Genomic DNA, 12322 nt, shown 5'->3' on the forward strand with positions numbered 1-12322 from the left:
ACAAACAAACAAAACAAGAAACAGCTTGGATCAACAAAACAGATAATAAAAGTTTTAAAGCTTTTGTATGTCATCATGACTAAACGCAATGTCAATATCTGCCTCAGCAATGCAAGGTGCAACACACCAGCAATTCCCCACCTTGTATATGGCAAAAGGCAATGGGTAAGTCTCCACAGATTGTTTCTTTCCCAATTACCACACTGTAAAAAATCTTCCCCCCCTTCCTATCCTCGTTAAGTACTACAAATACCACATGACTAAGATCAAAGAATACTGTATTTTCTAACAAAAAGAACCAATCTATTACTACATTAAGAAAACATCAACTTCTTAAAATGCAGCTAAAAATATGCAGAGCAATAACAAGACTGTATGTTCACACATCCATCACCTGACATCTGTGACTCAATAAATAAAGAGCTACAGATCTACAGTTGCACATTTTAAGCTGTATTCACCTCTGCATCTCTTCAATGCGTAAATAAATAAATAAATAGTCTAACCACATCACCAGCATGAGCCTTACAAAAAGCAAGGTAAAACTGATGCAATGCTCATATCAGCCACACACTATAGAATGACTTCATTATGGTTAAGATAATCTAGTCTCTTATTTGCTACAGGACCATACATTTCTGGGTTTGATTATCTGCAATATCTAATATCCTTTCAGCATGTGAGGAGTTCTCAACGGCATAAACCCAAACTACCTTTTCCTCAAGAGAGCCGACAGCAACAGCTAAAGGACATGATGCAAATGCAATTTCATTCCTTGAATGACGCAGTTTCATATTATGACTAATTTGTTGTGACTAAAAAGAAAAATAAAATCCCAAATTCAGAAATCCAGATGAGCAGGTAATTTATAAACAAGAGTACCTAAATTAATCTCTGAAATTAGCCATTTAAAAACCAAATGGAGGGGCAACCTCAGAAGAAATTCCCTGGGTATTTAACGGATGTCAGCCACTGGAAGTTGTGGCTGTACCAGAAGGTACAAACATGCCAAACAGCAAACAGAAGTGCAGTTTACACTGCATTATTGATGTATGAAACAATTTAGTGTAACATCTTATTTATTTGCCCTGTAATCTGAACTTGCCAAGTAACACAGTGCCTTATAATCAAAGACTTAACCTAAAAGTCATTAAATCATAAAAAACAACAACACCAGGGTAACTTCTTGCATTTAACACAACAGTAAAGAATACTTGAACAAGCTACAGATTCTTATCTAATGTTCTCCACCACTGCAGAAAAAAAAAAAACCAGCAACCTCTGAGGCAGATTTTTCCAGGTATTTTATACAATCTTTTCTACATTCTGTATTTTCTACAGTTTACACCAGGGAGAAACACTGCTTATTGGCAGGCTGACTTTTAGACTAGTGACTTTTGGGTTTTTTGTAGGTCCCACTTTAACTCAACTTTCTACAAGGGTTCCTGTCTGAAAGTTCAAAAGAGCTTTAAGAGCCAAACTTAGACAAGAATGCTGTACGCAGCAGTTCAGACACATAAATCCAAAGCTTCAGAGTCCCTTTGTTTACTTGGGCGCAGCTTCCCTGTGCTTAGCCTTGACATATTTCACTTTAATTATTTATAGCATTTTCATTAATGAAACTTAGTTATGAAAATGAGGATATGAAGAAAGCATTATTTATAAGAGAGGTATTAGCCACTCACAGGAGATTCCCCTCAGCCCTAGATTACATTAGGCCTGAGGGGGGGAAAGTCAGAGTTAAAAAATTGCCAAATTATTTTATTAGTCTAAAATACTTAATGGAAGTGTTATACAATATTCTCAGATTATATATAATATATATATCTATGTATATAATATTCTGAGATAATTGTTTAATCTTTATTACTTTAGCTTGGCCAACACGGTGCAATTTTTAACTTTAAAAGCTGAAATAAAGTAGTCCTAGATTTGAATTATCTAAGACTCACAAAAATTCCAGCCTGTTCTTCCACAAACAGAAATTCCAGGGGGAGGAAGGGTGTTCACCCAATCCCAGTTTGCTTTACACAGCGTGGAGAAGTCACCCTCAGGCTCTGGCATATTGACTGAGATAAACATACATGAACAACTTAGAACTCTCCCTACATCATTTAAGTGTCACTTAAAAGTAATGCTTTCAGAGGGGCTCTTTGAGAACAGCAAAGCCAGTGTTCATCGGAAAGAAGCAGGAAAAAAGAAAAGACAACTTTGAAAGTTCGAATTCCAGAGACTGAATGCACAAAATAAGAAAAACATCACTTGCAAAATCCTTCCAATAGAAAATAATACTTTGGCTTAATAATTTCCACTTTAGCATTAACCACTAAACAAAGATGGCACACGGGATGGAAGAAATCAGCTTGCCAATCAAGCTCTTCTGCTGTGAGTAAAATTTTGTCACAGCTATTTCTGTCTCTTACTGACTGTGGTAATAAAAATATTTGTATTTTGAAACAATTACGAATTTGAAAGTATTCTGAAATAATTCTCTTTCAGCACACATGCAACACTGCCATATTCAGCTACCCTAAGGCTACTACAAAAACATTTCAACTCTCACTAATTTCAGGTGGTAGATGGTAACCTTTCATTGGTCTGGTTCAAGTTCACCCTGCAGTTCCTTAGCACCATCCTGTCACACAGAATCCATAGCAGAGTCATATCCAGCCTGCAGATTTCTCCTAGACTGTCACAGCACAGTGATCCCCACTAGCACACTTGCAAACCATAAGGAAGTTCAAGTGAATGCAACCTGTAACTGAATATGTTGTTTTTAAATGTATTTTGTGTGTTTTAATGGCATTGCAGCCATTAAAACACAGTAACGCGTGTATATGCCAAAAGCAATACAACTCCTTGAGGATGTCTGATACTGTGTTGTAAGAGGCATGCGAACTAGATTCACTTTGCTTTGTTGAACTAGGGATCAGCAGTTCACGTAAGAGGATGCTGGCCAGTATCCAGGGCATTTCCAGCCCTTATTAAATACACTGAGGCACTTAACACCACTACCATTTACATGCAGGTTTGGTATATAAAGCAAGGTAGAAGAGAAACATACAAAGACCCAAAACAAGGAGGGGTGGCATGATGAGAAATGCCTTTGCTCAGCCAAATATTTCAGGCTCGTTTCTGCACCACTTGCCCCACAGACAGCCTTTGCCTTGACTCACACAGTGACAAATACAAATAAACTTTTTTTAATGTCCCCACCAGAAAGGAAAATGAGCTTTCCTACTAGCTTAAACTCAGAACTGGTTAGAATTGACTCTAGTGCAAACATTTAGATACCAAAACTTCTCTGGTTTTAAAAACTAACTCAGACACAGTTCTTGGGTGAGAGAAAATACATTTGGCCAAAGGGATCTGCTGTCATCACAGAGCCACAAGGCCTTTCCCCGCACCAGCCACAGCTTCCCCAGCAAGGTCATGGTAGCACATCCCCGGTGGCAGGGATGCAGGTGCATCAGTGCATGGCTGCACCATCCTCGCAACTTCTGCAAGTCTTTAGTATATTAAAAGTACAGGGGAACAGCATTTTAACTAAAACAGGAGCACTCTAAAATACCTACTACTCTACATGCCACCTGCATGTTCTGGAAGAGGACCGGGTGTGCTGTGAGGACTCCCTGCAGGGCGAGACAGACTCTCTTAAGGGTCTTTTGCACCTCTCGGAAAACAATTAATGCAAGAAGAAACTGAAAATAAACTACACTAGAAAACTGAAAAATAGAATGCAAGAGGTACCATATTGCAAAACTAACTGAAAATTCATTTGCTGCATACAGATATCCTGTGCAGAGCAGAATGAGAGGAAAACATACAAGAAAGTTATTCCTGTTCTAACATACAGAAGACTGTACATTCTTTTTTTATTTCCCTTCAACTAAACCTGACTTTAAAAATCATTTTTCACGGCTGTAACGGCAAGAAGGGAAAACTCTTCAGTAAGTAATAAGCAAGAACATACAATCTGGGAAGCTACATAGACCTATTCAAACAGCACAGTGTCTATTTTAAAACAAACTGCTTTCAGTTTGGGTGCAAGTATTTCAAATCCCATCTGAAACAAATGCACTGGAGAAGTATTGCTCTTACACTCTGCAAGAGCTTTGACTATACACTCCAATCACTCCACCGTGTTCTTTGCCAAAAGCAATGACTTTAAAAAACTAAACAAAACAAACAAAACCCCAAAAAATCCAGCACACAGAAAATACTGTAAGGCATGATCTTGTGGAAAAAGTATCTTACTGAAATTTCCTCTAGATGATGAAATGATAGGACATGGAACATAAATGTGCAGGTGAATTTGAGAAAGTTGTAACTTTTAAAGAACAGCAACCTGGAGAACTGATCTCTCTCGATTTGAGGAAGCTTAAGTAACCCCAGAGCCAACAGACTTTGATGTTGAGAGTAGAGGCCAGAAGAGAGCAAAGTGCAGGGGAAGAGTGGATGAAAGGCACAGAAAGTTTTACAACTGTCTCACCAGCTTTCATGCTCACCAAATCGCAGAGACCTTTTTCCCCTCCATGTCTTCTCCCTAGGCTGCAGGGACACCACCTTACACACATACTAGCCATGCTCTACCTGCACACCCTCCTCCTCACTTTGTGAAGAGACATGGCTTCTTCTGAACACCCCAGATCCCATGGAAGCCAACAGTCCACCACATTGATAAAAGATTTGATCCTGCCATCCTCATTTATGCACCAGCCCTACCAAAATGCCTTTTACAGACTTATGTCACTAGCCTCTAGACCTTTTGCTCGCTTCAGCTTAGCACCTTTCAGACTATACCAGAGGGTGGTAGAGCAAGTGTACCTTTAGGTAGTAAGCACATACCTGCTGGAAATCCTGACATTCTGCAACCTATGGACTAAACTTGCCATTAGGTAAAGGCTGCATAGCTCTGAAGTGATTTTCTGAGAGCAATCCAAGCTAACCCACTGAAAAGCTATTCAAAAATCCAAAGCCAGTTCTAGAAGGCTGTCAAATTATCAAATGTATTCAGTTATTAAAAGCAGCAATCTTGACAACAGACCTCCTAAAGTTTGTTCAAGCATGCCAAAACTGACACAGGATTGAAAAGGAGAAATAAAAAGCTCCCGGAAAAACAAACAAGGAATTTCTATTCATTTATTTCCGCTTAGGCTATATAAAATCCTTCAGCAGCATTTTGCAATACTTTTTTGTTCAGTTACTTTAAACCAGCCTTCCCCTGTGGCTGGGGAAGCTCTTCCCATTTGAAAAGTTTGGTGTCTGAACCCTGCAATATTATTTTGAGCTGCTCCAAATACATCATGTGTTTTCATGTCCTCCCTCCATGAGCTAATGACATTTTGCAGCAGGCTTCAGGGCAGCAGCCAGGGCTGCAAAAGCAGAGTCAGGCCTTTTTCAACTGATGCCACACCCTAGGCAGGGGAAAGAATATACTGAAATGAATATAAAACCACAAATGCTTAAAAAGCAGGAGGTAGGCATCTGAAGCGAGGTGATCTCTCTCAAAACAAGGTCAGAGCAACCTCTGTAACCCAGATTTTATTGTGGCTCCTCAAGAAGCAGTTCAGGAGCAAGGGGAAGAGGGGGGAGCTTGCTTTTGCGCTGCTACAGGGTATGTTGAGAAAGAGCTGTCACCCACTCCATGCACATTTTGTGTTTTAGTATACTGTGCGTGTTTGTCTTCTGGGAAACAAAGAAATGTACTTTATTAGTTACACTGTAGTATTCTAAGCAATGAATTGAAATATATCATTAACATCCAGGACAAGCTTTATCTTGCTACTCAAACAAAGGGACTATTCTTTGAACAAATTGAGGGGGAAAATCCCATAATGACAATGAAGAGTTCCTCTCCCTAAAAACTGTGCTGCACAAGAGTAACAATTACGGGCTTATATTCCACAGACTGGGGTTGCAAATAGCTGCATGAAGCGATGCATTCACTATTGGGAGACTAAGTACCATTGATGACAAGGCCTTGGGGCTTCTGCTGTTCGCAGACCAATCAATAATCCATTATGAACAAACTACATTTCCCCTCTAATATGAAGAAATGAATAAAAGGGAGCCAGTATCACTAGTACTTTCATGGAAAAAACCAACAATGCAGAAATCACAAAATGCCATCACAAGACTTAAAACTACTGGTGATGTCTAACACTGACAGAACAACCCACAATAACCCTTTATTTTTACAGAAGTTGCTGGAGATTATAAGCCAAAATAATAATCATTAAAAGCTTTTTTTAAAGGCAAAATTCTTTCAAGACTACTTATTCTGGCTGCAGGACAAAACAAAAAAGCAACATTAATCTTTCAAGACAGGGAGGAGAAAATTAACTAACTTCAAGTATCTACTAGTTTGCTCAAACTGTTTTCTAATGCAACGCAAATAAGAATGTCTAATTAGAAATAACAATGTGACTGGACAACCATAACAAGACTTTATTGCAGCAGCTGTGTTACCATCCAGACAGGAGGCCCTGAAATTGTTGTTCTCCCATTGTCACTGTCACATGCTACAATGCCATCAGGAGAGGATCCATTTAAATAGCACAATCATAGAAAGCCTCAACATCCTCAGTCCAGTTCCCAAACAGACTTCCCAACACAGCATGGGAAGGCAGAAGAGGAGAAAAGCTCTTCTAAAAAATGACAAATAAACTATTTAAATCAAATTAAAAAAAAAAAGTTACTGATTTTTTTGATCAGTAACAGTAAATTAGACCCAAAGGAAACTTTGAGACCAATATTTTTAATGCACAAGGTAGTCTATGTCCTTCCTTTTTCTGAATTATAAAGACTAGTAGTTAAAGTTGACCTCGCGGGGTAGGGGGCTAGCGGGAATGAATACACAATGTGATTATTGATCAGCCCTAGAAAAGCCAAGAACTGCACTAGTGCAGATGTGATTTTTTTTCCTAGGGTCATTAATGATATATGTCGGAAAGACAAAAGCTCTTATTCTGACATGCTGCAACAGTACTGCTAATTCTGAAAATAAGCATCATCCTAGCTTCAGAAATATCTCAAAAACAAAACAAAAAAGACCTCCATTTTTTCAATGTAACAATAATGTTTTCCTATTTGGCCATACCCACCAAGCTACTTTAGTATCTTAGTACTCCCAAGCAGTAAGAATTAGAAGTTGAAGAAACATCCACAGTTCTGACAGTATAAAAAAAAATAAGTCAGTTACAAATACAAGCAAAGTCACCTCAATACTGTTTTATTACCTCCTTATTCAGATCGATGGCATTGACGCTGTCTAGTCATGCATGTCTATGGAGATGCACATACACATGGGCAGCACAGTATTTTCCCGGCATCTAACAGTGTTTTTATATTTAATGATCTTGTTAGGGTTTCCACTGCAAACCAATTTACACGGAGATGTAACATGGCCATTTTAAATCTTCAGCATGGGGGCTGATCTCAAACTGTATGGGCAGGGTGTTTTCCCACCAATATGCTGCTATGTGCTCAGTCTGTATCTTAAAATGGGGGAAACAAAAAAGGTATCTGTTTTTATTTTGAGTGTCATGACAAGGAAATACTTAGGTTTTTAATTTTTACATTATCTGCAAAAGAACAGGGACTGGATCATCAGCTGGCAGCCAGTGCAGCAGTACAGTACATCACACACATACACACACACCACCCCCCCCACCCCTTGCTGCCTCTTTCATTTGCCCCATCAATGCAAGCTACACACAAACCACATCCTCAGCTGCTGTAAGCACACACCGTGCCATGAAATCAATTCGCACCAAACGCGAAGCCGTACCGTTAGCTAAAACCAGTATGCCTTTGTGCTGTGTAAATCAAGACCTGAATGTAAGAAAAGCAAGAGCATAATTAAAAGCAAACATTATGAATTGTTGATTTCCTACCCCAGCAAAAAGTTACAGGAAGCAATGTCGTCCTATGTGCCCAAATTCCTCCCTGTCACAACTAACAGTTACACCAGTGAGGAACTAACTTCAGTGCTTGAGTACATTCATACAGCGCTGTAATGACTTGCCCATAGCAGGCCTGAAATCCAAAAAGCTCTATATTTAATATCAAGCAAATTTACTAGCTACAGCTATGTTCAGCAGGTCAATGAAAGGTAAAGATTATTTCTATGGTACGCTGCTATGAAATAAGCTGTGTGGAGAATTAAGAAATTCAAGGTAATAAATTAGTTTCTCTTACACCCAATATATCCTACTGCTCAAATTGCTACAGTAAAATCATTACCTTATAAATGTAAGTGTTGCCAAGCGTTAACCTGTTAACAGATTCAGAATTACAGCACTGTTGTTTGATTAACTATTAAAGCCTTACAGTAACAAAAAATTGTTTCTGAAATAACACCAGCAAGTTGTTGCTTAGTCCTCCCCCCCTGCCCCCGCCCCCCCATTATAAAGGAATTATAAAGCACTGAAACAAGCTTTCAGGCACTACTACCTTAACTCTTTTCAAACCCCCATTTTAAGAGTAGAAAGACTGCATTAAAAAAAAAAGGAGGGGGGGGGAATGGAAGGGGGGAAGGAAGAGACTGGAAGAAAGGGAGAGGGAACGGGCAGAAGGGGAAGGGAGAGAACTGTGCCCTGAAACACAAGGAAGGATAATCATATGCAATAAGCCATAAAATATTCTGTTAAACATTACCTTTCAAGATAGCAATGCTTAGCACTGAGACGCAACACAAAACACACACCACCAAAACCTCATTTTCCATTGTTGGGTTACTTGTTTTTATATATGGAAGTGTTTTACTGTAAGCTCTTGCAAAGCACAAAACAGCATGAACAAAGTCTATTTTAGGAAGCTTTCTCAAACGTTTAAGAACTTAAGCAGGTAATTAAGACTTTCAATCACAGTTTTTCCATTCTCTGCAACATTTCTGAATGTCAAGCATGCAGACTATGCCCAGGCCCAAGCACAAGCACAGACGTTCTGCACTTGTGAGATCCCAAACCAGCCAAGCTGAAGCTAGCTTTGCACCAGCTGAAACTCAGGACCCACTGTGTTGCTTAAAGTGCACGCAGCTTTGGCTTAGTGACTCCCAGCCCAGAACTGGCAGAGGACAGTGCTGAAGGCCAATCTGTGGATTGCCAGTGTCTCAGAAATACCTTCATTTTAACCTTTTCGCTAAGGTACACAGATACCCCCAAGTATCACTTGATCCACAAGTATATTTTGTGATGATGAGCTTTTTTTAAACTTAGTAGTAAGACAGATGACTGCTCATAGTTAAAAAGAAGGATCACGAGTTTCTAAGTTCACCAGTGGTTTTAAAGGTAAGAAGATGCCTGCTGTTGTTTCTCTACCCTGTTAATCAACTTTAGAGTTTTCTGTAGTTCCCAGCATTAAAAGCTACTACCAGCATGTATGTGATAAATCCAACTTTGTAATACACCGAATCTTGTACTGCCCTATCACTATCAGCATAGAAAAGCAAACAGGTATAGCCAGTACAACAAAAGTGGTATTACCATAAAACATGTGCTGACTTACACAGTGGGGCAACTACTTTTCTCCTCTATTTATGTATTTACGTTTATAAACACAAAGGGAAGAAAGAAACCGTCCTGTATATCAAATGAATACAAAGCACAAGATGACTTTTTCTGGATTTCAAAGCTCCCAGACAACAGAAGAGAAACTAAACTCAAACCAAATCATTCAGCTGTCAGTTGGTCTGGCTTATTTTGGTCTGAAATGCTGAACTATCTCTGTGAAACATCACTGCAATGTATCATCCAGAGAGACAAACGGATTCCATGGTCTCCTCATAAATACAATTTCAAGGCACATTTTACCAAGCCTGTTAACTTTATCCTCATTAAGGCACAATGTAAGTAAGGCATGCTTCAGATTTTGGCAGGTCAGAACACTGTGGATATCACAAGATAAACCCTGACAACTCTGTTCAGAACTGTTCCACCTTCCTTACAAAAACAGGCATATGTACTTCCCCTCCCTTTGCCATTTAATCAGACTTTAAATCTTTGGGCCGATCCACCACCTACAGCACACAAATTGTTTCTTCAGAAATACAGACAGAAATTTACTGAAGTGCTGAAAATTATTCTGTATTTCATCCTCAATGGAAGAGAAGGGCCTGGATGGACATCCATCTCTAAAACCACTCCTGAGCTCACTGCTGGCCTTGGGAACAGGTAGGTAGATCTAAGAGCATACAGAAGACTAAAAAGAAGAGGAACAAAACCCAGCCTCTACATAGAAACTCTTCTACAGCCTCAGCCTGTAAATGCTGAGCAACTACTTAAATACAAAACAACCTCCCTACAGTTACCACTGATAGGATAGTAAGCAAACAAGCCTGCTAGGAAAAGAAAGGTCTGGTGCTGCCTGATTGTTTATTTTTCCATACATTACAACTGCAACTTGCAAGGCAAATCTATCAGCTGGCAAGACAAATATCAATTACACTAAGAACATGAATTTGTTTACATCACCAAATATTACAGCCAGACTTTATTTCTCTTTTTAAAGAAACATGCCTGTGTAGCACATATACACACCAACACCCTCCCCTCTCACTCACTCTTTGTAATAGAGAAGTCACAATGCCATTAATTGCTATATTCACATTATCTTCCACCGCAGCCTGGGTCCTTGTCCATCCCACTCACACCCACACCCCTTCTGCAGCACTGATTTCCTTCCTTACACTCTCCTACCCATCTCTACCCCACTTCCATCACCACCATGCCTCCAAGCCTCAGCTATCCACACATACCACCTGCCTGTCAGATCCCTTCTGGACTACCTGGAGGCAGCATGGTCCCTTCCCCAAGCCACTGCCACCCCACAATCCCAGTGTAAAGGCCACTTCTTTTCCCCAGTCTTCACTTAGTTTGCTTACTCTTTAGCCCTGCTTTCTCAGTCTTCCCCAAGGCTTCTGCTTCTTTCAGAAGAACCTTCACCTCCTCTCTCTCAAACCTGTTTAGGCCCTTCCTGACTAATTCTTTATTTGGGCTCTCCCTCACTTGTATGGCTTCAGTCCCTGCTCACTGGAGCCTTGTTTGGCAGGACAGTCAGCAAGTGCCTCTTCCTTTCCCCTTCTGTCTTGCTCCTTAGAAGGTGCCCATTCTCCAGGTGCTTCTATCTTCATTTACTACAGTCATCTCTGGCCACCGAGATGTTCTCCTCTGCTCTACCCAAGTAACTGCTACTAACAGCATAGCGCTCTCCCAAAAGTCAAATGGATTATAACACCCAGGTCAAACGCCTCACATGTTAGGTTCAAGTGCCATTCTTCTCCCACAAGGACCTCCACAGTTCCACCTACTCTCTTTTGTGTGGGCAGTGATTCACTCTCCTCAACGCATCTTTTGCATCAGTTTCCCACTTACGACCTTGTGTTTTGACACTGCATTTAGAACTGGTTTTCCATTATTTTTCCATTAATTCTTAAAAGCGTGTTTTCCACAAATTACTCAAAATTGTTTTCCAAAACAAAATCCATCACTCCGTTTTGTTGTTTCTTTTCCCCCAGTGCATAATATGTGTAGTAGATTTTGCTGTATTCTAATTGGTACATATATTCCTCAAGGCAGGGACTCGAAATATTTTATACATGCTCTTTTATATACTTTATTACAGAGTGACAAATGTTCCAACTTCAAACAATTTCTAAGAACAAATTATCATCATAAAGTCAAGACTCGCCTTTTGAAAGAGTCAAAGTCCCTCTTTTCATCACAGGCACAGCCAGAAGTTGAGTAACCAAGATTCTTTCCCATGAGCCCCAAAAGTAAACTAATGCCTTCTTCTGCCTACCCAGAGTTCACCTATTAGTGAACCAAAGGGACTATCTGATAGTAAAGAAAGGAACAAAGCACAAATCATGTCACTAACCTCTCGCCTCTCTGCCTTTTTGAAACACAGGTTTCCAGCCAATTGCATCCATTTATACGATATTAATAACAACAAGCAAGAAGCATAATAACAAGCACATTTCAAGTGCACATGCCACCAAAGGAAACACTGGGAAAAAAGTGGGCAGTGCAGAACATCAGTTTAAAGTATAAGATCCCTAGTGGTGAATCTCAATTCAGTAAGGTATTCTTACAGGCCTTAGTTTTTTTTCTACAGCTGGGACTGTAAGTCCAGTTTGAAAGCTTTCTAAACTCACTTTCCTCCAGGACATGTATGCTGCTTTCTATCACACATTTTACCATTCTGCAAATACAAATACTCCTTGACTCTCAGGACAATGCTGAAACAAGTAGATTTTCCACCAGAGATGCACAACGTACTGTGACTCGCTAACTCTGAGAGCGGAATTTGAGCCACACTG

At 39.8% G+C, this 12322-nt stretch overlaps 1 protein-coding gene across 2 annotated transcripts in view; it reads right to left on the reverse strand.

Annotated features, from left to right (window-relative positions):
- The window catches only part of ZNF516 (zinc finger protein 516), a 102712-nt gene that overhangs the window by 60379 nt on the left and 30011 nt on the right, over nucleotides 1-12322 (reverse strand). The gene's annotated exons all lie outside the window — the stretch shown is intronic.

Source organism: Neopsephotus bourkii, unplaced genomic scaffold, assembly GCF_033783945.1.
Source record: "Neopsephotus bourkii isolate Nb327-2 ecotype Australia unplaced genomic scaffold, CSIRO-AGI_Nbou_v1 NB_1248, whole genome shotgun sequence".
In the NCBI taxonomy this organism is placed as follows: domain Eukaryota; kingdom Metazoa; phylum Chordata; class Aves; order Psittaciformes; family Psittacidae; genus Neopsephotus; species Neopsephotus bourkii.